This window comes from Brienomyrus brachyistius, chromosome 18 (assembly GCF_023856365.1).
Source record: "Brienomyrus brachyistius isolate T26 chromosome 18, BBRACH_0.4, whole genome shotgun sequence".
Lineage (NCBI taxonomy): Eukaryota > Metazoa > Chordata > Actinopteri > Osteoglossiformes > Mormyridae > Brienomyrus > Brienomyrus brachyistius.
Window position 1 is genome coordinate 19,003,669 of NC_064550.1, and position 27,644 is coordinate 19,031,312.

Consider the following 27,644-nt stretch of genomic DNA (forward strand, 5'->3'; position numbering starts at 1 on the left):
TACAGTGAAAATGACTGTGCTGGGAAATATGACGAGATGCAGTTATATCAGTGCAGACTGGAGATTAACACAATCAGTGCAAACAAATGAGAAGCCAGGGCAAATAACGACAGTGTTCAGTCGAGGTGCCATGCTGGGTGTGGATGTGGCCGGGTGGGTAGTAAAAACTGTAAGGGACTACTGAACACACTGACATCTGTGGGGAAGAAGATCTTCTTCAGCAGTGGACGGCGGCGCCAACCCAAGCACTTCCAGAATGGAAGAAAGATGAACGGTCCATGTTTGGGGGTGAGTGGAATCCATAAGAGTGTCCTTCCCTGCGTGGTTAGTTTGCATGAACGTTTGTTGGCTTGATCATTTGTGGAACATGAGCACCTACGCCTGGGTCACCAGCCATAACGTACCCCTTAGCGATCGCCTCGTCGATTGAGATATTCCAGGAAATAGAATGCGATGACATCACAGCACTCGGAAATAAAACTTGAACGGGGACTGTTCGTGGCTGTTTCCGACAGCCATTCTCTTGTGCACATCCTTTTTACGGTGTAATAAACTCTCGGTCGTAAACGAGAGTTATCAGCCAAATAAGGATATTTTCAAGAAACTTGGACCAGTCCCCAGCTTTTGCCCATTTATTAAAAACAACTTGGGTTTTCTATTTTTATAGAGTCTTTCTAGTGTTTAATATATATGTTTTATATAGATACCCCTTCAGGGAAATATATACTTCTCTACTTCATCGCTTGTTCTGTACTTGGGCTTTAATTGCTAACTGATACGCGGCCAAACATGAGACATGAAATTACGTTTAATCTTTTCTGAAATGTGACCTTTTCTTCAATTATACACAGAAAATCTTATACTGTAAAAGCAATATATCTAACCAATGGGAATGATTAAAACTCTTCCCTCAGCGTGACGTGTATTTTCCGCTCATAATTAGCATAAAAATAGGACCCCGATAGACTGGATAGCACTGCACTCAGCCTCAATGGTAGATATATATCCTCCGCAGTAAAATACAGATGCCTCGCGTCATGCTTGATTGCACGGTGAACGAATGACAAATCCTCTAGCAAAGCGCTTGGGAGCGGAGGCACACAGCTTGCAGGTGATTACAAGCTTTGGTGCAGCCTGACTGCCTTCGTATGCTATTATAACACACAGCAACGTGTAACCTCTGCTGCTCGGATCTGCTCTTTTCATCACTAGGGCTTTTTATGTTCTGCTAAACTGCCGAGCATGAGGTGAACGAGTCTATTATTTTCAGAAAACATTACTGTGTTGTCCCCAGGGTATATTTAGTTGCGCTTGCCTCTGTCCTAGAGAATTATATGGTGGAATGAGAAAGAGCAGGGAAATGTAATTGAAACAGCCGTTAATTAATGATGTGTTATTTTGCCATTTGCACAAGCACGTCGGAATTCTTTAGTTATCACATATCCCATGATGCTCCCCGTTGAGTCACACGGACACACGCAAATAGGTCAAGTTCTAGCTAAAAGCTAAAAAATAATCATACGCAATATGTTTGAATAACCAGAACAGATAATTAGTGCACCGGTGTACAACAAAATAGGTTATTATTGTACATATTAGTAAAATGTTATACCTAATGCACACAAGGGGGTGCAGCTTGGGGTCTGACTGCAGGGTCAGGGGATTTATTTAGGGCCACTACAGAATGTTGTAGAGTTACGGGCCCAGGGCCCATCAGATGTGACAGTTCTGTCAAGAACAGGATTCAAACCTGCAACCTTGTGATCTGATGTGCCATTTTCATCTTTGATGATGGATAACTCTGTGTCCTGTTCGGCCCCTCACGGCTGAGCGGTCCATCGGAAGGTCTCCTCTCTCATATTTCCGTTGCCACGGCAATGTCCCGACTCTGACTCAGGCCCTCTTGGCGGCTTGTTCACAGCCCCCCCCCCCCCCCCAGGCAAACGGTGAGCGAGAATCATCCGGTGGCTCACGGGAGGTGAAAAGATCTTGTTAATATGTGGACAGAACAATTGTCAGACTGTGAAACATAAAACATCAGGATTCTGTTTTGCAGCGTACAACTGACCTTATAAAAAACAGCACAGATGTCTGCTCGGAGCAAAGGGGGTGAGGAGCACCGCGGTATCGAGGAATAGCATAGACCCTCTTCTCAAGGTTCCTTTGTATTGTTTTTCATATATATTGTTTGGAATTGAAACAAAGTGACACATGCAGCGTTTATACTTTTAATTTTGGCTGAATTTTCGTCCAAAGCAATTAATTTCCCCTTGTGTACATAGCTGGGTATTTCAGGTCAAGCCCCAAGGTGTAAGTGAACATCAGAAGAGCCCCTCTTGTTTCCTACATCCAGTTCGGCTCCTTAACAATGTAAAGGTTGTGGGTTCAAATCCCAGGCGATCGACCTAAATAAGAGGCCGTTGTCATGCACTGCTTTGGATAAATGTATCTGGAGGTGGATACTCTGGGTTGAGAAGCCAAAGCCCCAAGTCTGTCCCACCCGTTCCATCGTAGCAGTGCGTATGAGCTGCGCTAAGGCATGCATGTTTGCTTCAGGCACCATATTCCTGAACGTAAATCTGCAACAACCTACTAGTCAGTCATAATTGGGCCATAACTTTCAGAAAACATGCCTTCAATTTTCCGTTTTATCGCCATTGCCTTGTTTTTTATTGTGTAAGTTTTCCTTATCATTTTATCATGCACCTTCGTACATTCGAGAATGAAGTAGCGTTCCTACTTGACCAACAGTTAGTACACATACTTGTACTTAATACACCTGAGGTTATATGAGCCCTGGAGAGGTAAGGTGGGCTGTCCCACATTTTTGACCCCTACCCCCTTTTTATTGAATATTGTCAATTGGATAAGTTGTTATTATCTAAGTCATACCTCTGTGCTACCTATGTTGATGATATATATCAATTGTAGGGTATTAGATTAGGCACACTGACTTTTTTAAAAAACTTTGGAGCTCATTTTCTCAAAAGTGGGATAGCCCACTTTGCCTCTCAAGGGCACATATTTAATATACTTAAATGTATTCATTTATTTATTTTTTAAATCTGCTGTTCTGTATCTGCCATTTTACTTTGAGAAACAATAGGACAGATTGGTGCCAGGCAAACCCAGAAGAATAAGCCAACTTAGATATGCAGCTGAGGTGAGATTCGAACCCCCAAAGGGTTTGGAAGACGTCAGTGCTGGCCATTTAGCCAGCCTGCCTTACCAGAGAACTGTGGAAAGTAATTGGAACTAATGAATTAATTGATGGGCTGAGCTCAGAATGGTGGATTATAACATTTCTTAAGTACAATGCGTACTTTTATCGCAAAAGTGCCACTTCTGTGAGATTTTGTGTGTTTTAAAGTGCACATCAGTCTGCTATGTAAAACAGAGTTTGATAAGTGATTGCAAGAGTCCCTTAAGTGAGGACTTAGCAGTAGAAGGATTCACAGGCCAGGAAATGATGCTCAACTCAGAGCCAAGTGAAGGAGATCTGCTGAAGAGCAGGGGGTGTTTTTGGTCTACGTGCATCTCCAAGCTGTGAGGAAAAGGTTATTTCTCCCCACAGAGGGATTGCACTGCTAGTTGACAGGGAGGTCAAAACCAATTTACCATTGATTCATCGTAAAACAAGTTGTTCCTGTGTCAGACTCAAGGCCAAATTATTCCTCTAATAAGATACAGATTCTCAGTAAAACACAGACGATGAATAATTTTGATTCCTGGTGAAACATTTCTTTGCTGTTTTAGAGGGTGGGGTAGTTCATTTGTTACTTGTAAATATTATCTTCTATAATAATTATGTTTTTCTCTTTACATATATAATCTTGTTTTGTTCTAGTGTGTTCCAGCCAACTACTTTTTGTAATTTACTTTAACAATAACAAATGCAAAGATATTATTGAATTTGATGAAGTATTCTCTATAGACAGGCCTTTGTAGCATTTGCAAGCCAAATCAGCTATTCTGCATCTGTGGTGTCTGTCAAATGGAGTCTTTCTGCTCTGAAAATAAAGAATAAAGATGATCCTGAGCAATGAAACAATTGGAATATGACAAAATCCATTGGCAGACGCCTTTTTGCAGTATTAATGTCCAGGTGCTATTTATCTCCGCCAGGCCTAAATCTGAAGCCATATTAATGGACTGACCTCATTTTTATGGATCTGTACATTGTGGTGGCCTGCTCGAACAATACTTCTCCAAAGCTTTTGGGGGAATTACTGAAGAACATGATTGGGAAGGCCCTAGAGAATGTGGTTTTCCTGTTTTGTTCTTTGTTTCTTGGTCTGGCTACGGGAACAGGAGGCAGGGTTGGGTGGTGGTGGGGTCCAGTGGAGGCTTTGCTGTGGGATCCATGTGCAGCCTGTGATCTTGGGGCAATTAGCATGACAAAACATGCCAGACATTTTCCAAACACTCTTGCATGAATTTGAGTTTTATGGCTGGTCATGGTAATAAATAAGAATCTTGTGCCCGAGGTCGAGTACAATGAAAGTAAGGGCGATATCTTTGGGAGAGGAGACATTTTAGGCATTTCAGATGATAAACCTCCCAGACTTTTTAGATAACCTTCACCTTAGATGGTTACGGAGAAGGTAACAACTGATGGATGTAGATGAAGGAATAAAGTTCATTCTAACGTTTTAATGTAAAAAACAAAAGAAATCAAAAATCTATAACAGCGAGTTTTTGAATAAGTATTTGTTACCATGGAAATGTACCATGATGTCACCAGTATCAAAGACTCACGTTTTCGCCATCCATGTCCACGATAAAATTTATTCTGATTGACTGCATATATTTTTAGTGAGTCATACTGATCATGTCCAGCTGCTCTCCATGTTCTTTGAGGCGAGGGCTATTTTCCTTCTGCTTTATTGTATATTATGACTCACATTAAACTTAAGCCCATACACTTGTGGAATCAACGTCCCACGTGTGTGTGGTTGGGTTTGCAGTTGCCATGGCTGGTAGCCAGTCACAGTACAGATATTGTAGTTTGGCTCGCGCCAATTTGCTTCGTTTCACTCTGTTGGTGTCCATGTGGCAATGTCAAGGTACCACATACTGTGCTCTTCTGCTGAAACTCTTAAGGCAGTGTCCTGTGGGACCACCAACAATCCCCAAAACCCTTCATGTCATTCAACTTAAATGGATGCATTTAACCTGATTTGGGACACAAATGCCGGAAGGAATGGCAAGCAAATGATGTGTGGCCAAACTTGAAGTCCTCCACACCATGTGGAGAAAGAGGCTGCAACTTGTGCTCCTCAGGGGTGCTAGGAGGAAGGCAAGTCTCAGAGTTCTCATCAAACTAACAAGCAAACTAACTTGTAAGATCTCTGCAATGCCATACTTTTTGCATCTCACCTGGCAATTGTGCTGTTTATTGTTGCAGTGGATTCACCAACTTGGGAGTCACGGGAGTTAACAATAAAATTGTTCTTTCCCATCCATCCATCCATCCATCCATCCATCCATCCATCCATCCATCCATCCATCCATTTTCCAAACCGCTTATCCTACTGGGTCGCGGGGGGTCCGGAGCCTATCCTGGAAGCAATGGGCACGAGGCAGGGAACAACCCAGGATGGGGGGCCAGCCCATCGCAGGGCACACTCACACACCATTCACTTGCACACCATTCACTGGCACACCATTCACTGGCACATGCACACCTACGGCCAATTTAGCAACTCCAATTAGCCTCAGCATGTTTTTGGACTGTGGGGGGAAACCGGAGTACCCGGAGGAAACCCCACGACGACATGGGGAGAACATGCAAACTCCGCACACATGTGACCCAGGCGGAGACTCGAACCCGGGTCCCAGAGGTGTGAGGCAACAGTGCTAACCACTGCACCACCATGCCGCCCCCTCACCCTAACCACTGCACCACCATGCCCCCCCTGTTCTTTCCCATCCCTGCAAATTATGAGATGGTTTGATCCTGCAGAATACTGATAATTCATTAATAAAACATCATGGTATAACCAGGCACCCTATATGGTAAAACGTATATGGACACCTCTGTTTTGGCTTCCCTGACCAACTACAAGTGAACTGATTGTGTCAAAACATCTGGGAGCAAGTTGCAAAGAGGTCGGCCACACAAGCTCACAGAAAGGCCTGATCACCCAACATGAAACTTAACCTGAATAGCCGCAAATCCCACAGCAATGTTCCATCATCTATTGGAAAGCCTCCCCGGTAGAGTAGTGGCAATTATACGATGAGTCAGTCAACTTAATATCAATGCCCTCGTTTTCTGAATGAGATGTTGGACAGCCTGGTGTCCACGTACGTTTGGACATATAGCGTGCCTCTCTTTAAAATCTAGGTGATGTCTTACTAAGTAAATTATTAACTAAGCAAGACTTTCCAAATGATTATAATCTGAAGGCTAACAAACATGAAATGTGACACTGTAGTATTGTGCGCGTAAACATTTAGACCACTTTGCACAAGGCAGAAGGTAGGTTGACGTTCCTTACCTTAATCCATAGACAAAATGTGATAAAAATTAAAAACATTCTATGACGCAGCTCAGCCAGATCACAAGACATAAATCTGAAGTTCCCAGTATCTCCAGCACTCAGGAGCTTGTTTAACACAGTTTTAGCGGCCACAGGGAGAATTAAAGTATGCGCAACCAAGACATACACCCAGTGAAATGTCGGATCCCCTGTGCGATATTAGACGGAAGTGTAGCCAGACCCTAGGATTTGTTGACCCATGCGTTTCCCACTGACAGATGTGGAATGCATCAACTCTGTGTATCTGCCTTTATTTAAAAGATTGTGGTTTATGCAGACCTGTGAGAATTATGCTAACGATAACGTTATCCATTAGTTTATCTATTTGCTCTGTTTGCAATTTATTTTCAGCAGCATGGGAACTCGCATTTATCATGTTCACCTTTAAACAGTTTGAGGGGTCGATGTTCTGAATCATTTATATATAAATGATTATTCTGGCATGAAAGCACTTTTTTAAAACAATTTTTTTATTTACATGAGTAAATCATCAAAATGAGTTGTTCCAGAGCTAATCAAATGATCTTGTTTCTTCTTTCGCTGCAATGCGCAGCTGTATATTCATGCCAAATTAAACAGCAAATCCTTAACACTCAGTGCATCTGTTGTAGCTTGGAGATTCGGGCTTTTTCATGGTGTGTTATAGTACTGAGGACCCACAGTCAGTCAGTCCTCATGTAACTCGACAGAGAACCTTTGTTAAATTTCACAGAAATTTTCTTGAAAATGTATCCTGTGTCAATTTTGGAAATTTGCCCTTCTATTGTATATTCAAACCGAAATGCTTGTTTTATAGTAATTTGGGGTGAAATGTATGCATAAATCTGTGAAAATGCATGCATGCTGTATATTTATGCAGATGTGTATGTTTGACTTCTAATTAGCCCTTTATTAACTGCAGAACCCATTCATCTATCCCACAAACAGCAATCTGCTCTACTGCTTGAGTTGCTCTTTTGCTCTATCGCCTGAATGGAGGGGTGTATTACTGTATCCCGTATGTATGGCCTGGGGAGGGGGCCCAAGTCTGAAGGAGGAGCCCTGATGTGGTGCCGACTTTGCCGAAAGCACATCATCTGTTCTTCCATTATTTATGGGGGTTTCTTGGGGGGGGCAAAGGCGGTGATTTGGGTGGTGACGTGGCACCGGTACTGCTCGGTTGCCCCCTTCTCTCGGAAGTGCCGAGGAGGGTCTCTTAACACATAGAAAGTTTAAAAAACAAATTCTTGGCTGGGGGTGTAAAAGGGAGCCCTGAACGCAACCGGACTCATCACACGTCTCGAAAGAGCCTCTGTTTGCTGAATGAAGCCACTTTCTGTTTGATGGATCACCAGGCGTGAGATAGTTGACGTATTAAGAGTGTCAAACCCTGTAGAGTTTTCCTTCCCAAGACCAGCCTGCCTTTAGCCAGTACTCATTAACCTTAAATGTCCTTAGAAAGTTTCTAACATGACCTGAGCAGAACTGCAGATTTTTTTTTGCCTTAGCGAAAATAAAACAGGTGAAAACTGTGTGATATGCAGGGTTCCTTTAGATTGAATCAGCCCTGGGAATGGCAATGAGCAAGACATGAGAATCTGTTACAGCAACGCTGGATGACCAGAGCTACAGGCGGACAGCTCTCTGGAACAAGCCCTGCTTTCAGGAGATGTCCGTAAAACTGCTAACGAGATCAAGGCAATAGTTACATTCTTTCATTTTTGCTGTTCCCCTTAACTTTGCTTTCTTTTTTTTAATTCTAAGCTATATAGCTTTAAGGAATCTGGCACAGCAGAGATGCTAATGCTGGTGACCGAACACAAAAGCGCTGTAAATGATGGATTATCATTTGCCTGCCCGAGTGGGGAGACTTCATTTTATAATCTGATTCAATAAATCCAAGGAAAAGCATGTATTTAAATACACAGCTCTGTCGTTCAACAGAGGAAATGAGGTAAAAGGGGCGTGTCCTTGCACGTCCTATAGCTGTCCAAACCCGAGTGAAACTCACTGCCCAGACTGACTGGCAGATTCGTGCTGCACTCAGGCCAGTTTTTCATGCATTGCTCAGTTTGGTTTAGACCTTGGTTGAGCTCACTGCAGTGTCACAACCTTTTTTGTATTTCTTGTGCCAAGATGCTAATTGCCCAGTTCTGCTGTCCACACATTTGTGTGTTTATTGTATGTGAGTTTGCGTGCTTGAGCCTATGCTGCATCACTGCGTAAAAGTTGGCGTCGGGTTTAAGTCAGACTGAGAAATTCCGTTAATATTCGGACTTGGGCTGCGTGAGGGTCGGGCTGACGTTTCTTATCGTTGAGTTATCGTTCAGTGTAGCTACGCAACGTCACTGTCTCCTCTGGTGCTAAAATTTCACGCAGTAGTTGAGTGGAGGATAGAGGTGGATCATTCAGGTCAAAAGCGTAAAAATCCAGACCAAGATTTTGGTTCAACCAACCAGTTGAGTATAAAGAGTCATAGTCACAAAGTACTCAACTGGTCGGTTGAAACAAAATCTTGGTATTGGACGTTTACTCTTTGGTGAAAGAAACCATTCGCTCACTTTAGTTTTTGATTGTAGTTGGGTTTTGAGGACACAGCAAACAAAATAGATAAACGATTCTGTTTCCTGACAGTAATTTTCACGATGACTCTGCACTCTGCCGCGCTTCCTTAGTAACTGAGGACATATGACTGGATCCCAAACAAACATTTTGACTTAATTTGTGCATTTTTTTTTCTGCTGTGACAGCAGACCACAGGCTTTTATATCCTTCCTGCAGAACCTCCTCGGCAGAGAGGAATAACAGAAAGAGCGGGATTAACGAGGCTGGCATCAGCTGTGTGGCTAAGATTTTTCATAAACGGATGAAGACAAATATCTTTAAGTTGGGAAGGGCCTTGATTTGCTTTTAGAAAACAAAAGGACAAAAACATTTGCGAATACAACTTGCGTAGAACATCGGGGCCAAGCATTAATAAGCATTTGCACAAAACCACAGCATCTCTCACTGCAGACAATACAGAAATTTTACAAGCTTTTGGGTTTTGCAGATGCTACAATGAATGCAGCCTTTTGTAACAAATCCTTGTTCATGAAGTATAGTTTTAACTGGTTTCTAGTTACTATATGTTGAAAATAAATAGAACCAACTTCATGTTCAGCGTCACCGAATAATTTGAAAGTGTTTTGACTTGATGATAGTGACATACTCATTAGGTCATCACCACAAAGAAATCCTTTACACATGCATAAAAAATAAAGGATAGAGTGTCATAAAACTATACCAGTCATGTGCTTTGTACACTTAATGCCAAACAGACTGCAGATTAGTCATTTTTAAAAGGGGATGTGCCTTTTATTTATTTGTTTGTTTTGTAACACTTTACATTAAATGTGCCTTTACAATGAATTCATAATGCATTCATAGAACATTCATTGCACCTTCATATTGCATTCATAGAACATTCGTAAGAAGCGTGTACAGTACACGTATACCTTAACATCCTAACATACCTTAACAGCTTCAATAAACATTAATATCAAGCATTATATGATAATAACAAACACAATATCAAACAACGTTATAATCAGATGACAGGCCACAGACTCCAAAGGGTTCATGCATATTTCTTAAGGTATGTTAGGATGGTAAGGTATACATACTGTACATGCTGCTTATGAATGCTTCATCAATGCCTTATGAAAGTGCAGTTCATGTAAAGCATTACCATGTTTCTCATTTTAATCTTCTTCCTCTAATTTTGAAACTCTCAAAACTCCAGAATTGGATCTGTGTGCCAAACGTCTGACACAATGCAAACAGGGGAGCTTAGACTTTTTATTGTAAACTTGCCGTGCAGTTTTGCAAATCTGCCAGAAGTTTCTATGGAATGCCACAGGGACATGCACAGATTACTGCAGGGTTCCCCAATTCCAGTCCTGGAGGGCCAGAATTCAACGCAATTCCAGTCCTGAAGGGCCAGAATCCAACACAATTCCAGTCCTGGAGGATCAGAATCCAACGCAATTCCAGTCCTGGAGGATCAGAATCCAACGCAATTCCAGTCCTGGAGGGCCAGAATCCAACGCAATTTCAGTCCTGGAGGGCCAGAATCCAACACAATTCCAGTCCTGGAGGATCAGAATCCAACGCAATTCCAGTCCTGGAGGGCCAGAATCCAACGCAATTCCAGTCCTGGAGGGCCAGAATCCAACGCAATTTCAGTCCTGGAGGGCCAGAATCCAACGCAATTCCAGTCCTGGAGGATCAGAATCCAACGCAATTCCAGTCCTGGAGGGCCAGAATCCAACACAATTCCAGTCCTGGAGGATCAGAATCCAACGCAATTCCAGTCCTGGAGGGCCAGAATCCAACGCAATTCCAGTCCTGGAGGGCCAGAATCCAACGCAATTTCAGTCCTGGAGGGCCAGAATCCAACACAATTCCAGTCCTGGAGGATCAGAATCCAACGCAATTCCAGTCCTGGAGGGCCAGAATCCAACGCAATTCCAGTCCTGGAGGGCCAGAATCCAACGCAATTTCAGTCCTGGAGGGCCAGAATCCAACACAATTCCAGTCCTGGAGGATCAGAATCCAAAGCAATTCCAGTCCTGGAGGGCCAGAATCCAACACAATTCCAGTCCTGGAGGATCAGAATCCAACGCAATTCCAGTCCTGGAGGGCCAGAATCCAACACAATTCCAGTCCTGGAGGGCCAGAATCCAACACAATTCCAGTCCTGGAGGATCAGAATCCAACGCAATTCCAGTCCTGGAGGGCCAGAATCCAACACAATTCCAGTCCTGGAGGATCAGAATCCAACGCAATTCCAGTCCTGGAGGGCCAGAATCCAACACAATTCCAGTCCTGGAGGATCAGAATCCAACGCAATTCCAGTCCTGGAGGGCCAGAATCCAACGCAATTCCAGTCCTGGAGGGCCAGAATCCAAGACATTTTGCAGATCTCCCTGCTCAAACACACCTACTAAACCTGGTAATTAGCTTATTAAGATGTGTGACCTGAATTGTTGTGGATTCTGGACCTCCAGGACCTGAATTGTTGTGGATCCTGGACCTCCAGGACCTGAACTGGGGAACCCTGACTTGCAGCAATGGTGGTTTGCTTAATTCATTCAAATGGACATTTTGAGTGATGCTTTTATTTGATGCAATTTCAAACTTCACTGGTTCAAGCAGCTGAATTATTCGCCGCAGCCATCGATGGTAAGTACCTGGCTTAAGGGTACAACAGCAAGAACAGACTTGCTTTTGGCAGCCTTTTTGGTTGCGACATCCTTAAACACTTCCTGCTGCCCCATGACTGAGGCAGGCTAAATGATGGCGTGCTATAGGCCGGGGGCCTTGACGGGTCACTGCAGAATCCCTCAGCCCTGTCTACCAACCTGAGGGCAGCTGTCACCCTTTCAAGTCTGTAACTAATGGTTTTATGTTCTTTCAGAGAACACCATTTCATTCTCTGTTGCAGGTGAGGGGTGGGGGTCACAAAGGCAAACAATATGTCTCTATCTGTTTTTTTCTGTCAGTTTACCTCTCTGTTCTTATCACCGAGCCTCCATCTGTCTTTTTAATGTTTATGGTGCTTTCCTGGGATTTCCCAGAATTCCTATACTGTCCTCGTCAGAGCTGGTTATGCCTGAGTGTTCTTAAATCTTAAACAGTATATAAAACAGTTACATTGTTTCTTCAAGATGTTAAGTTTTGGCTTCTTTGCAAAAGTTCTTTGCAAATGAACAAATATAGCAGCTAAATAAGTTCACATTGCTGGAGCATGACAATAATCACAAAATCTTTGCTCTGTGGGGATGTGGTTTACAGTACATGTCGATATACTGAGATATCATAGAATTGTACTGATGAACCGTGAACTTAAACAAAGATTCAATTGATTATGATATATGACATCATCTCAAAGCTTATTGCCAGGTCTAGCTTCTGCCAGAACCGGTTCCAGATGACAGAATTGGGGACACGGTAAAAGTATGTCTTGTGACGAAAGATGAACATGTTATTTTGTTATCCAGAGTCATTTTTGCCATACCAGCTACTTATTTAATTTTAGAAATGGCAGTTTTTGCTGTGCTTATGATATTTTGCCCTTAATGACAACCAGTGACTCAGAGACAAGGAATCTTTCCAGAATGGACACTTTTCAGTCTTTCTGTAAGCCTGGGGGGTGTGGGGAATCCTTCACATTCTGGGAGCCCTCTTCCATCCAGCACCGAGGGAGAGCAGTGCCTAATCTTCACTGGGACTTCCGTGCTGGATATCAGTCAGCCCCACAGAGATGACAGCATGCAGCTCTTCAATCCCTGTCTTTCCGTACTATCGAGGAGTGTTGGTTCCACTCAATGCATCTTTTTATCAGAGAATACTTTTTCAGTGCAATTCACATGAACCTTGGCTGACATGTATGAACTCAGGCACACGTGAAATGTAAATGATATATATGAACTCATGCACACGTGAACCTTAGCTAATATCTATGAACTCATGCACATTACTATCTACCCTTTCGCCTGTGGTTTTGAAAACCAAACCACCGTTTATGCAATGCATAAAAGTTCTTACATGCAGTCAACACACCTACTGGTTCCACACATAAGATGAGTGTTTGTGTTGCCAGGCAACAGCCTGTTTATCATTTATATTTCAAACTATAGAATATCCCATCCTTTTCGTTCATTCCAAATCAGATGTTCAACGATGGAATTATGTTCGCCTGCTTTGGGGAGGGATAGAGTATGTGCTGTTTTCTCACAGGGGGAGGGGGGTGTTAGTCTCTTTGGACTTTCCAGTAATGAATGATCTCACCTCAAACACCCTTTGAGAAAGCATAAGATTTATGAGATAATGGAGATGGCTGGTCGCCACCACGAAATTCATAACACATTGGGGAGGCATTATCAGCGCCTTTCATTTATTTATTTGCCTGTTTGTTTAATTATTTATTCATTTCTATCACATGCAGATGATCTCTCTTTGCCCCTGTCTGATTCGAATTTCTGGACCACGTTATGACTCAGTCATACCGGTAGTAACCCTTCAGAGTTCCAGATTCACCTGGAACTTTGGCATGACCCATTGCCCTGAAGGCGAAAAGGACCTTACGCTGTTAGTATAGTAATAAAATCTCTCTGAGGATTGCAGATAATTCTGAGTCTGTCTGGTTTGCTGGAGACAGTCCTTTTCAGGGGGAATTCGCGAGCAGTTGCCCGAAACGCTACCAGCAGAGTCTTATCTGCCCCTTGGCCATCTCCCTCATTTCTCATGCACCTTTCTGTCTGAACGATGGGCAAACAGGACATGCGGCGACATCCTGCACATATTCCACATGGCTTATATCAACTGAGTGTAAATTTTAATGCGCCGACCCCACTGTTTCTGACTTAGGCAGGGCACGGCGATTAAAAACACATAAACCCGCAGTAGAACTCCCAGTCTTTCCACACTGACTGTAGCCGTGACAATGTGGAGGCGCCATGGCAACACGGGGGCAATGCAAGCTTGATCCTGCAGGTGTGCATTTGTGGCCAACTAGGGATTCGGTTTGCCTCACATGCATCTGACACTGTGGAGATCTGGTTTATTGGTAATAAAATGCCTTCGCATGAAGCATTAGCTAACTAGCAAAAAACACCCAAAATACACAAGGAATTTAATTTATATTGTTTACTATTTAAACATCCTCTAAATGTCTCTGGTCGTTGTTTTTGTTTTCCTCCCTGTTGCTGTTTTTGAGTTGACTGGAGCCCGAATGAGATAGCATTTTAAGCAGCACATGTGGCGGACATATCAAAATGTTTGTTGGGGGTCGGCCAACTCCTTAGTGCAGGGTTACAACATTATGAGCCACAGGTTTTAGAGCTAAGTTAAACCCAAACTGTACACATGGCTGATTAAAATGAGACCCAACGTCTGTTCAGATATATTGCGCTGCTTCAGGGCCAAACATATTCATTTGTCCACCTTTTTCTTAGTCGGTGGTGCCAAGATAGTGAACGACAGAGGCGTGGTATTCGTACACATACACAGCCATCCCCACCCAGGCGAAGTTAAAAAGGAAGCCTGGGGCGTGTACAGAGGTGGGGCCACAGGGGGACTGCGCCCATCTGAAAGCTGATTGGCCCCCATAATGCCCCCTCCCCTTTCACTCACCAATCCAAAGCATATCATTGGCTAATGATAAAGCTGGCCACACTAATGCCCCTCTATCTTAAAAAAATTCTAGCATCACCCCTAAGAGAACCTAAAGTACCCAGAACAAGAGGTACGGTCTTGCAGAAGATGTACCAGAGACGCCTCTCTCTGACAAAGGGGCGAGCCAGTTTATGTGGGGGTCCCACAGCATGTTCAGACAGGTTACGTTAGCCTGGGCTAAGTGATCACAAGTCCAAGACAGGATTTAGATTCAGTGAATTTCAGTCATGTACATTTAGCCAAAGTAGCGTCTTCAGATTAAATGTGGCTGCATATGATCAATCATTATCTAGGCAAGTTTCCCATTTGGACAGAAGCCCCTAGAGGGCCGGACCTGCTGCGGCGCCACCGGTTGCACCACCCTAACAACAGCTCTGACTTTAGATCTTCTACCCATAAATTCTTGGGTTCCCATCACCGTCATATCACTCCTTTCCAAAGCAGATCAAGGGAGATTAAATGTTCGTCCCCGAGACTATGTGTTTAATATGGGGCTCAGTGGGTGAGCCGCCAGTACTGTACAGAGCACAGACCTATCTGAGCAGTTTCATTTTTCTCCCTGTCACCTACAACTCTACAACCGCAACTCTGATTTTGTGGTGCACTAGACCATCCAAGTGGTAGTGTCTCACGCTCGAATCAAGCAAGGGGAAGGTTCATTCATCTCACGGTCCAACCAGGCTTTTGGAACAAGTCATTATCCTGAAGGTATATGTCAGAGTTCTTGTCAGCCGTGCTAATGACCTGCCTCCCTTGAGCAGTAAAATTAAAATGCTCATCCTGTACAATAGTGCAACCTTAACAAGAATCACAGCTGTACGATTTCAAGCTAGGTGACAGTTGCAGTGTATAACTGAAGATCTAAGAGGGAAACTCCATAAATCAAACAACACCCATCAGTCAGGACCTAATTTTTCAGCAGTGTTGACATATGTGGAATTCTGGCATGATGAATGAATCTCACAACCCCAGTCTCATTACTGCACAGCCTCAGTGCACATTAGTTGTGCATATGGATAGGGGTGGAACCTAACAATTTTTGCTACTAGTCAACTGCGATAGTTCAGTAACAAATATACTAGCCCAGATAACACCAGCCCACAATGTACGATGTCGTTTTCAAGCATAAAGAGCAACCAAATGCCATCACATCTTACAATAATAGATCGCCATGAGTTATTTTCAGTGTCTTATTCATTAAAGGATACATTCATTCGTAGCACTAAATGGTAACATGTCATAACATATCCATTCCCTGCCAGTCACCCATCTATCTAAAAAAATCTGATTCTCACATCTTGTATTTTTTTAAGTCTACATTTACGGGAGGTGAGCTGAGAAAAAGCAATGCATTTCATCTTGCAAGATTGTTCAATTTCTTTTCAAACTAGACTGTCAATATCTCTATTACTGTAAGTCTTTGCCCTGGAAAATGGAGAATCCTATGCGGAAAACTGACTGATCAGGCCCATGAATTTGATTGGCTGGGACTAGGACGAGTCAGAAACTTAGGTTGCCCAAGAAGACCTTGACACACATCATCACCCCCTAGAATCTTTAGACAGGCAGCAGTCTACGCACACATGCTGAGAGATGAATATGTGATGTATTTGTACCTTTTTGCTGTAGTCCCACATGCAATTAGTGGACTAGTGTTCAGTTTTTCTTAGCATGCCGCTCATCTAGATCACTCAGCTTAGGCGAGTGGGCGAGATTAATACCCAGTCCTGCATATGGTACATGACAGGTAAACAGGATTACATGTAAACAGGATGGAAGCTTGTCTCTCTTTATAGTGACATCTCTATGCAAGACTATATCTCTTTGTGTCTTATGAACTACCGGCACTATGCTTTGAGCCCAAACCCTGCCTGTTACTGGATGATCTTGCGTTGTAACATAGTGTATGATCCTCCCGAGGCCCAGTTCCTGTAATGAATGCAATCTGAGTCGCTGGCAGCGTCCGGAAATGCAAGCAAATGTTTGGATAGCGACTACCGTCATGTCATCACAGTGTAGGTGCTGCCCAATCAGGTTCAGTTATCCTTGCTTAATTATTCTTGAACTCCACCCATCCTATTATAGGTATCTGAATGCTGAATATGTTATTATTAAAGTTAATGGACACATTGGGGTGGAAAGTTTCCTGTGAGCCTAATTTTCGGCCTGATTTATATTGTGTTTCTCCAGCTGCTCGACACCGAACTGAAGCAATTGCCCTGAATGTGGAAAAACCGGCACGGCTTTGGCTCCAAAGACGCGACAGTTTCGTGCTGTGTGATGGACTGATAGGAGGTCAGTTTTCCAGGAGCTTCAGCTCAATTCATATGCATGTCAGGTCACTGCCAGACAATTTTACTCTAACAACTCTGCGTGACCAACCAACCGCAGAATCCATGACTGGGAATAGCTCTTAAAACCATATCAGACAAAGATCATACCAGCAAGGGCTGTTTTATTTGACCTACGACATCCAATGAATTTAGCTGAATGATGAATTAATGAACACATTTAACATAAAGCAGACAAAGCTTATGTGTATCTCAGCCATGAAATACAGGGTTTGTTGTGGCAAAGTTGGGTCTTCAAAAAAGGTTTGTAAATGGATATTCTCTTGTTTGGTGCTTCTGTCTTCGTCTTTCATGTACGTTACATGAACAACATGGTTGCAACAACGTTGGCCTCTTCTGATGTATTTGTCAGATGAATTATTACCTGTCATGTCAATAGGCTCCATCATTTAGCATGAACAACTTAATTAATATTAGTGGAGCCTGAGCAAAGTAAACTGACAGGGATGGCATCTATGCCCATCGTCTGCTATCTGCAGAAACAGGTCATGGAACTGAACCCCTGTCACTTTGGTCCAAGATGTTATCTTACATGGCTGACCTCCTGAACTGTGTTCTAACTGCAATGGATCTTTGTCCAAGGAGGCTCCCATAGCTGTTGCAATCTCAGTCATGCCAATGGGAACCGAACAAAAATGACTCCAATCCACCCCTGTTTGGCTGAACATCCACTAAGTAATGTTCTTTGGGGGCTTTTTTCCATTGGCTCCCTCCCTCTAGCAATTCACAGCTATGTGAAATTCTTATATGAAATTTGTTTTTTTTCTAAATATATTGAGAAATTTCTGGAGGGCCACGGCAGAGAGCCTTGTCAGTGATGTCACAGTAGACCAGGCCAAACTTTTTGAGCACCTTGTATTCCAAGTCGGGAAGATTCCCTAGTGGGCAGTAATACTTGAGCTCCACCAAGGGTCACAATTTTGGACCAAACCACAAGTATTACAAAGAAAACAAAACTCCTTATCGCATTTACTGTGGTCTTTGTGTCACTGCACAGTGAGGGCCAAGCAGACATCATCACTTCTGCAATGAAGGTCAGTAGGTGGCCGCTTTGCTTCCTTGGGAAGTGGGTTGTCAGGACAGCTAGACCTTGCTGGTGTTCGATATCATCGCGGGATATGAGAAAAAAAATTGCTTGCAGCTCAGGCTGCTCTGACGGTGGGGGGGGGGGGGGGGGGTTTGCTTAAGTCCACAGCTCATTCTTTCTTTCTTTTCATCATTACCTCACTCACGTCAGGCCGAAGCATCCGAGAAGGGACATTGCGAAGGAGCAGACGTTTACAGCAGGAGTCAGGCTAAGCTTATCACAGTCAGTTGGTTTTATTAGAGATACCATAATCCTCACCTACTCCCATAAACATTCCCAGGCCATTAGGACCAGCTTGCTGGGACTTAAGGTGACAAAACAATGAAAAACAAACAAAACACCTTTTTGCAGATAGCTTCTTGGACTGACAGTGGTACCTGATGCCAGTTACAACAAAACAGGCGTTTGTGATGTGTTACAGTATGTATTCTAAGACCAACTCGGTATGTAGCCAGGACAAGTTACAACACACACTGAAAAATATCTGAAGTATCATCCCTTCTTACGAATGAAAAAGTTCAAAATGAACAACACAGGTCTGAGGTTCTACTGCCCAAGACTCTTGGCTTTTGCTCAAAGGACGTTCTATAGCAAATTAACTAGGAGCCATTTGTCAGATGAAAACTGTCAAACAATGCAGGGCCATTCCACTAATGCTCAGCTCTCAAATTAAACACGGACTGAGCAGAGCCCCTTAAGCTCCTTTGTGTTCTCTGGTGATTTGCTTTAGAGTTTATTCACTAAGCCACAGTGCATGGTCTACTGCTGATGCTTAGCCTGTTTGTACAAAGAAATGCTGCAGTGGCTTTATTTTAATCCAGTAACCAAGCAGGAAATGTTGGTGCACCACACGACCCAAACAGTCAAGCTCAAATCAACAGATGCCTTGCAAGAAGGAGTTGGTCTAAAGAATGTTTCTCATAGCCTTGTTCAGACAGACCATGGCTAATGATGATGCACAATAAAGACTGGATGTTGCTAGCTCTGGGTGAGCAGAATGCATAATCGCCATGCATCTCTATGGGATTCTTCTTGACCTCTTATGGTGCAAAAAGCACATGACTTCCATGCGCTGCTACCGCTAAACTGTTTGTACCGTATCCTCTGTCCTTCCTGGGTAGCTCGCCAGGGTCACCATGACACTGTATGGGATTACAGTACAAGTTATAAAAGGTGAATGGATGTATAAAAATTTGATTTATGCAACTATTTAACACAACAATTATTCTATCCCGATATTTAAACTACTAGCTTTAATGTAGCGATCAACACATCAAGCGTTACCTCTTTTTATGCAATTTTGGCTTGAACTCTATATGGTGTTGTCTTCGCCTAAACATTTTCAGGCAAAATAAGGGTGGGGGCTTGGTGTCTGAGGGGTTTTCTGACCACATAAATACCACATGAACATTTTTAAACGCTGATTCAGACTGCAAGAACATTTAAGGCTGCCATTTTCATCATACTCAGCACACATCTTTTAGCTCCCTGGTGACTGGTCTTTATCCCCCCTCCCCCTCAAATCCAAAGAAATGTTCTTTGGTCATAAGAATGTATAATTTTTTGCTGGCCTATTGGCCAGAGTGAAAAAAAACAATGACAGCTGCATGTGGGTAATTTGTTCCCACTAAGAATTGTTGCGGGATTAGGTTGGGATTCAAGGAGCCTTGGTACTTATCCTTCCATGAAGAAGAGTGTAGTCTCTTTAGCCCACACTCACTCAGCGGGTTTTCTGGCTAAGAAGATTCTGTGGTCACTGCCCTCCACAGGGACCAGCTGCGCAAAGCTCCCTTTGAAAGTCCAGGACCCTGAACTTTATACATCAACCCATACGGCTGCAGCAAATGTCTTCATCAAGCAATAGTACTCGTAAAAACACTGTGGGATGTGCCCAGACAAACTTCCAAGCAATCAACCCAATTACACAATTCCCCAAGCAATATGAAGCAATTCATTTGTATCTGGCTTTTATAGCTTTTATAAGTGGAATCCAAACTGGAGCCATGCTTACAGATAGGCAGTCTGGTGCGTGTCAAGCTGACACTCGAGTGTCAGGGCTGCATTGTTACTTCTGGTTTGGGTAAACAGACGGCTCACATCCGGTTAACATCACTTACGGTCCCTGTTTAGGTCTCTGCGTAGACGAGCTCATTGTACGCACATCACTGCCAGGCTGTTTTATGACACCGTTGAGGCTAAAAAGCATCAGGTACCATTGCGCCGTTGACGATAAAATTTTGAGCAGCGCCATAACTTTTACAGCCCTTCAATATTAAAAATGAAAGCCATGCATATTACTTAATGTTACCATATTGCTTTCAGTGTGCCTTTTATAGCATCAGATGACTATAACAATCTCCAGCACCCTGTACTATACGGACCCAACAGATTGTGGTTAGGCAATATTAGGGAAGCTGGCATCAAACTTTTGATTTGAATCCCTCACTGTGCACCATTGGTTAAGCATTTAGGTGCATGGAAATCCTTGGAAATATGTCTCAGTTTAAGACTACAATTCGAGGGACACGTTGGGTGGTCTGCTTTGGATGAGGAGGTATTGGAATATATTGTACATCCTTGTGCAAATTAATTGAAACAAATTCTGAAGGAACTGAAATAAATGTTTCTAATTCTTATTATGGATCCCACTAATATGCTCACAATAATACGTAATATGACCTCCTCAGCCTGTGAGCGACATTTTTGAGTCGTCAGACTGAAATCTACATTCTTGCTATGTCCCTGTAGGTGTCGTCTGGGGGTTCATGTAGGGTCACGATCTTGGTGCACTTTCCGGGAGTCACGCTCATCTCACGTGACGACTAGATCACAGCTAACAAGCAGCTTAACCCAACTAACCAAAGTAAGGCTCACGGAATCTTGGCTCCAGTTATTACCGCATCATCTGATTGACAATGATAAAATATACATTTCCAACTACATACACAACATGTACATGTACAAAAAAAATAAATATAGGCAAAAAAAATGGCATTCCTGCATAAAAACATGAAAATCAATGAAAAAGTGAAAAAAAAAATCACAGTTTGTTTCAATTAATTTGCACTAGTAGGTCAACATACGCAGTAAGAGCTGTAGTGTGTTTCTAGGCATAGCTAAGGTACTGACACATCTGTAATTACATTGGTGAGTAAATGTGATATCTCAGCCCATAATCATTATGGTAAAGTTTCGGGAAAGACAGATGAATCCCACCCCAGTTATTTATGCACTCTGAAAGTATAGTTAGGTGGGTTTCTCCTTTGACTTTATACCGCCGTGTCCTGGCTTTCTCTGGGCAATTATTTTTATTGTGTTTTTAATTTTTTATAATGCATAGCCAATAATATAAAACAAATCCGACCTGGGACTAGATGTTGTAGCATTTTTTTGTGTGTGTTTGTGTTTATTATTTTTGGCAAATGCCGTTGCAGCAGTGCCAAGGTCAGGTCTATGAAATCACCACGGAGGCTAATTGCTCTCATCTGAGTAAATAATATCTGCTGTTTCTTGTCTGCCTCACCTCTTAGGTAATGTAAAGGCTGGTAAATGGGACTTAAAAAGCTTTGAATCCATTGATTAGCTTCAAAACATATTTGTCACTCTGTCCCCTTGATCATTTAATCTTTTTTCATCCTTGGCCTCTAAATCGAGTCTTGAATGTGCTTTAAAAGTATTCAGTTATGACCTAAGAGAACAAATGGAGATATTTATGTTAATGTGTCATAACAGCTACCACAATTAGAGTTGCAATACCACAGCAGGCCTTCACCATGTTTACAGTTTGGAAGAATTTTTTTTTTTTTCCTGAAAATCGCCTGTGCTTTAATTGCCATGTTTAATTAGGGTTATTAGCCCATTTGCAATTCTGCTTCTCACTGACAATTAGAAAAATCTTGCATGCCCATGCGTCTCTTTTGTTCGAGAAGTTTGTTTTTTCATCTTTAAGTGCTGCCAAATAGCGTGGTCTAGGTCAATATGGCGGATAAATGCACTCAGATTGGGAGGGTTCTTGCCTAAACCTTTTTAGGTCTATAGACCGCTCCATACTGAAATGTGTGATTGCTTCAAGAGGACCAGTCAGGAAAGCTCCATAATCTTATCTTCTGCTGTGTAGTACAAGTAGCTGAAGGTGTGTTATGTAGCTGATAGTGTAAGATCCGTAAACCAAGGCTAAGGTATCATATGTTCATGGTTGGAATGATCTTCTGCCCAGGTGATAAGTACCCATCTGTGGATAAGTATGCCTTTGGTGTCCTTCTCATGGCCAGATGAATGAGGGCAGGCCTTAATTGTTACTGTTGCCAAACACCATTACTGCCATTAGGCATGAGATACTGGCGTGTGCTGGCAGTAAAAAACAAAACAGCGTAAATATTGGTGCTTTAACTTAATTTTATTTTCATTAAAATGAGACGTCCTGCAGTCAGACTTTTGAACAAACTCCTTTCCCTCTCCTGAAAATTGGCATGCCTGCAGAATGCCATGCCCCCCCCGCGCATGTCCGTATGCCCTTAGTAGCACCCTTCTGGTCAGTGCTGGCTCCTCGCTGGTCCATACATGTGAAGATTCAGTTCCCCCACTGTCTGCCTCCTACACAGCTGCCCCTTTTCACAGCTTGTTCTACCCTGTATATGAAATAATTCCATCCCCTCGTTTCCTTTTGCTCCTCATTTCTGTTTCGTTCTAATGGCACCGAGGCAGCAGACCCGTAACACAGACCAGGCGTACAGGCTTTGCTGGAAGTATGTCCCTAGAAACATTTCCTTACACAGCTCCAATTGGGAATCTGTGTATGAGACCCTGACCTGACACACCACCCACCGCAACCATTCTATGCCAATATAAGGATTTCATTCCTCAATTACTCAACTAGAAAATTCTGAGGGATTTACCTAGTTAAGTTCACTGGAGAAATCTGTCACTTCTGATAATGGACACAGCATCATAACACTCTGAGCCACAGACATCCCAGCTGGAACGGTGAAGGGAATTCAGCACCAGAATTAATGCTTGTTGTTTTTCTATAAGGGCCAAAGTATGTTTAACCTTTAAACGATGAGTCACATCAGAATGGTGACACTCTTCATTATCAAATAAAATGGGGCATTTTTATTGGTCCAGCTGGGAGAAACCCCTACTGGTTTCCCGGAACCATTACTTGAAGCAACATGGATCAGCAAGCAAACATTAAAGTATGGTGCATCTGCCAAAAAATCTGGATCTGAAAAATATGTACAATAAGGAAGAAGATCCATCGGTTCATTGGGCTGTTTGCCAGGGAGATACCTTCCGGCGTGTTCCGGGGAGGCGAGTATCCCTCCCACTGTGTTGCTGTACCAGGTCCAGCGCTGTTGGGCTGTGGAGAGGCAAAACGCCCGCCCCAGGCAACCCTGGTTTAGAACTTGTAGGCCCAAAACGTTCCCTCCAGAACCAATTTAAAGTTTTATAAGGTTGGCCGGCCTTGTTAGATGAAACTCTGGGAGGTCTCTATAAGCAATTTGCTTGCAGTGTGGGTGGACGAACTTGGCTGGAAAAGGTGTTGTTAATATGTTAGCAGCTAATTGCGTTTTTCACTCTCTCAAAGCTACATTAAACACAAAGAAGCCTGTGAATTAAACCTTTCAAGTGAATAGGGTGATCTGGACCAATTATTGTCTTTTTTACACCCCTCAAAACGGGCTATTAGAGATTTACACTCTAAGGTGGGCCTTTTCATGGCTGTTTAAATAAGGTGCTTTCAATTCGGGGCCTTTTTGAGGGTAATATGTTTTATACCCTGAGCTAAGACCTGAAACAAAAATATTTTCAAACTCATTATTAACATTTGGCGCAAAAAGGTTTCTCTCTTCGGTCAATTGAATCTTAAATTTAAGCTTGATTTATTGTTCTTGACTGTGTATCTTGGAATTTTCTTTAGGGATCTTATTATGTGAGAGACAAAGTGAGAAATCTTGTAGGGGGTCTGCAGAGATGTTGACTGTGCTCTTCATATGAGCCAGGACCTTCTCACCATGCCAGGGTTATAAGGCAATGCTTGGTGCTTGTTTGCCTCTCTCATTTTCACTGGTTTGTGTTGAGCAATAAAACATAGTACATTTTAAATATGCCTCTGGACTCATTAACTACAGATAGACTCGGGGGAGTCATACATTGCATTTGAAATGGGCCCTTAAAGTGAAACCAACCTATTGATACAAGCAGTGGGTGAAATGAGGCTTCAGTCCCACAGCAAGTGGGATTACTGTATGCTGTCAGTCACCTCAGTGTCAATCAATCAAGTAGCCAATAGAAAGCGGGTTAAAGATAGTGGGGACAGCCCACAATAATCGCACTCACTTTGGGCACGTTGAGGACATGTTGGAACTGCATTTAGGAGCTCCAACAGATATTTTTTTCATATCTAAATTCCAAAACATCCTTCACTTACAGTAGGATTCTTTCTGAAATGTTCCCTAGAACAGCATAGCATGTGAATGGTAACACAAATAGTGAATTAGTTACGATCAGCATGTATGAAACTCTGTCTAATATTGAAAACTAATTTCCAAATGTCACTCAGTCCACTTTTCGTTGTTTTTCAGATGAGACCTAAAGTCAGGCTTCATCATCAAGCCACAGTTTTGGGAAGCAAGTTTCACTCAGTCCCTATGTAATCCAATGAAGAATTTTCATTACATTTCCCAAAACTCATTAAGTCCAAAGAAATGGTACTTATTTACTCACTTATCTCATCCCATGTGTACCTCAGTTATACTGTACTTGTCATACCCGGCTCGTCCGCTCCTCGTGTGTGCCACGCCCCCTGATTACCCACGTGTATTTCCCTGATCGTCTCCTGCTTTGTCTAGTTACTTTGATTAGTCCTGTGTATTTAAGTCCTGGTCTCCCCGGTTTCCCTTGTCCGTCATTGATGTTTGTGAGAGTCAATGCCTGTTTCCCGTCCTGTTCCTTTGAATAAACCCCCGTTTTCCCCGTATCCCGCTTGCTTGCCTGCCCCTTCCGCACGATCGCCGCGCTCGCTTACCAAGATCGTGACAGTACTTTAGCATTTGAAGCTTTTCATTTTAGCAATTCACGAATGTTCTAGCAGGACCCAAAAAACACACAAGTCAACAGACTTTAGAAGGAAACTGAGGCAGATTTTGTCGAATGGTGCATGTGTATTGTACTGTATGTTACTGTGTGTATGTTATCGATACATATTTTCATGCCTTGAGCAGCACAGGCTGACAAGCATTCTCCTTGCCTGTAAACACAGCTCCTCCATACTTTATCCACATGTTCTTTTGTCATCCTTTAGACGATGACAGTTTAATAAAGGTTTTGTTCCTTTGCCTGGCCTCGATGAGCTGGCAGCCCTGACAATTTAATCACAGGGCACATTCTCCGGTTTCTTGAGACCAGACAGCAAGAACATCTGACAATAAATAGTCCCTCATTTCCTTCATTTCACTCTAAGATGATATAGAACAGACAAGGGTACCTTTGCCAAGTGAAAATAATCGGGGAAGAATAATGAGTTTTGGGGGTCCTTCAGCCACTTGGAAGGCCGTAAATTTTACAGGGCTTCAGAGAATGTGGGGCATGTGTCATGTCCGGGAAGTTATAGAGTGCTTACCTTAGTCAGCATCTCCGCAAGTATGCAGTAGAGGGTGATACAGGAGTGGATTTTCACTCCTGCCCCCTGCCACACGAAAATTCCCATCCTGTCCCAGTCCTGCAATAGAGTTAAAAACATCCGGGCCCATCCCAATCCGGGAAGAATTAATCCCGGTGTTCCTGTTGACTTTCTTTTCTGTCGTGTCTGTCAAGTCCCTTGATTAATACTGAAATTGACTCCCATCCCTGGGGATTCCCGTAAAATTGTCAACCTCAACCAGGACTAAGATCTGACTCAATACTGTCTCAGCAGAAACACGTACTGTAAGTAGTAGGAAAGCAGCTTAGAAATGGAGGGAGAAAGGTTACCCAGGAAGGTCTCCTAAAAGTACTGCAGACGCACTTTATAAAAAGAGCGTTAAAAGGTTGTTCAAAAAAGTTCCTCTTTTATTTCTGAACCAGGCATTGGATCTTGGTTTGATCTTTGAGTCCTGCCTTCCTTTCTTTCGGAGAGTCTCTGTGCGGTTTGTGCACTATTATGAACACACATGTCCTGCTTGTCCTCACTGTCTTTTCAGGCAGCGATCTCGTGTAGTTTCTGACTTTAACGCTGACCTGATAGCTTGACCATGGGGCCCAGCAGATTGCTCTAGGGACAAGGACCACCAAGAGCAAAGTGTCCTGGCTGCGGGGGATTTAATTTTTTTTTCTGAAATTTAGAACCATCCATTTGATGAGTGCCAGGTCCAAATGCATGCCCCTCTGGTTAATGTACTGGAGCACTCATTTTGGCTTTTAGGGTTGTGTTCAGCTTCAAGCATGGTGATGCTTAAGGGACTGAAATCAGGACACTTGGGTCATATCGTTCCCATAAAATAGGGTTTTGAGTCAACATCACGGTATCAGGTTTAAAGTAACAAATGAGGAGCAAAGTTGTGTTTGAGATGAAACCGCCAATGACCTACAGTCAGGCTTCTTTACCACATGTTAAGTATTGGGAAGCAAAACTAACTCAGTCCTCATGTAATCCAGTGAAGGACTTTCATTAAATTTCACAAACTCACTAAGTCCACAGAAATGTTCTTAAAACTTGTGCCCAGTGGACTGGGTGAGTTCTGAAACACTGCTCCGCGAATGTCAGCTCTGGGATTTCTAATAACCTTTGCAGAATATACTTTAGGCTGAGATCTTGTGAAGTTTTTCACCTTACCAGTGTCCTGCCAGCTTGACCATGAAGCCCAGCACTTATTATATCTTACCTTTATATTTATAGCCTAAAGATGAAAATGAAATATAAGATTTACGTACAGGGAAATGTTCTGATTTGGTTTTAGATTTTAATGTCACTTCTGCTATTGAACAATCCCCCCAGATCTTCATCAGAGGACTTGCTTGTTGCTAAGGGGGTAAACATTTAAGATTTTTAAAAGCTTGCATATTGTTGACGAAACAGTGACTAAGACATCTCTGCTCCCTCCCAGCCAGCGGTTTCTGAGAATGGTGCCGACCCAGACACCTCGAGATGCTTCCCAGATTCTCCGGAATGCGGGTGGGAAGATGTTCCCGGTGGTACACGAGGAGGAGGATGATCAGAAACACTCGTGCGAGCCGTGCAAGGCGAGCTTCTCACAGACCTGAGCCTGGCTCGGTTCACGTTACTGACACCAAACTGGAAAGGAGGCGTCCTCCTGCAGACAGGAGGGATTATGTCACACTGGATGATCCAGCAGAATTCTGGATACATCATTTTTTTTAGTGGTTAGCGAGGTTCCCTCACACCTCTGGTTCTCAAAGCACAGTTTTAGTCAACCAGGGTTCAAGTCCCCACTTTGGCTCAATGTATGTGGAGTTTGCATGTTC

General features: G+C 43.0%; 1 long non-coding RNA gene across 1 annotated transcript; it reads left to right on the forward strand.

The window, feature by feature from the left end:
* On the forward strand, window positions 1-27,575 carry LOC125712491 (uncharacterized). The gene is made up of 3 exons (XR_007383325.1): window positions 1-288; window positions 16,935-17,039; window positions 27,266-27,575. It is a non-coding gene; the product is annotated as an uncharacterized LOC125712491 (long non-coding RNA).
* The last annotated feature ends 69 nt before the right edge of the window (window positions 27,576-27,644 follow it).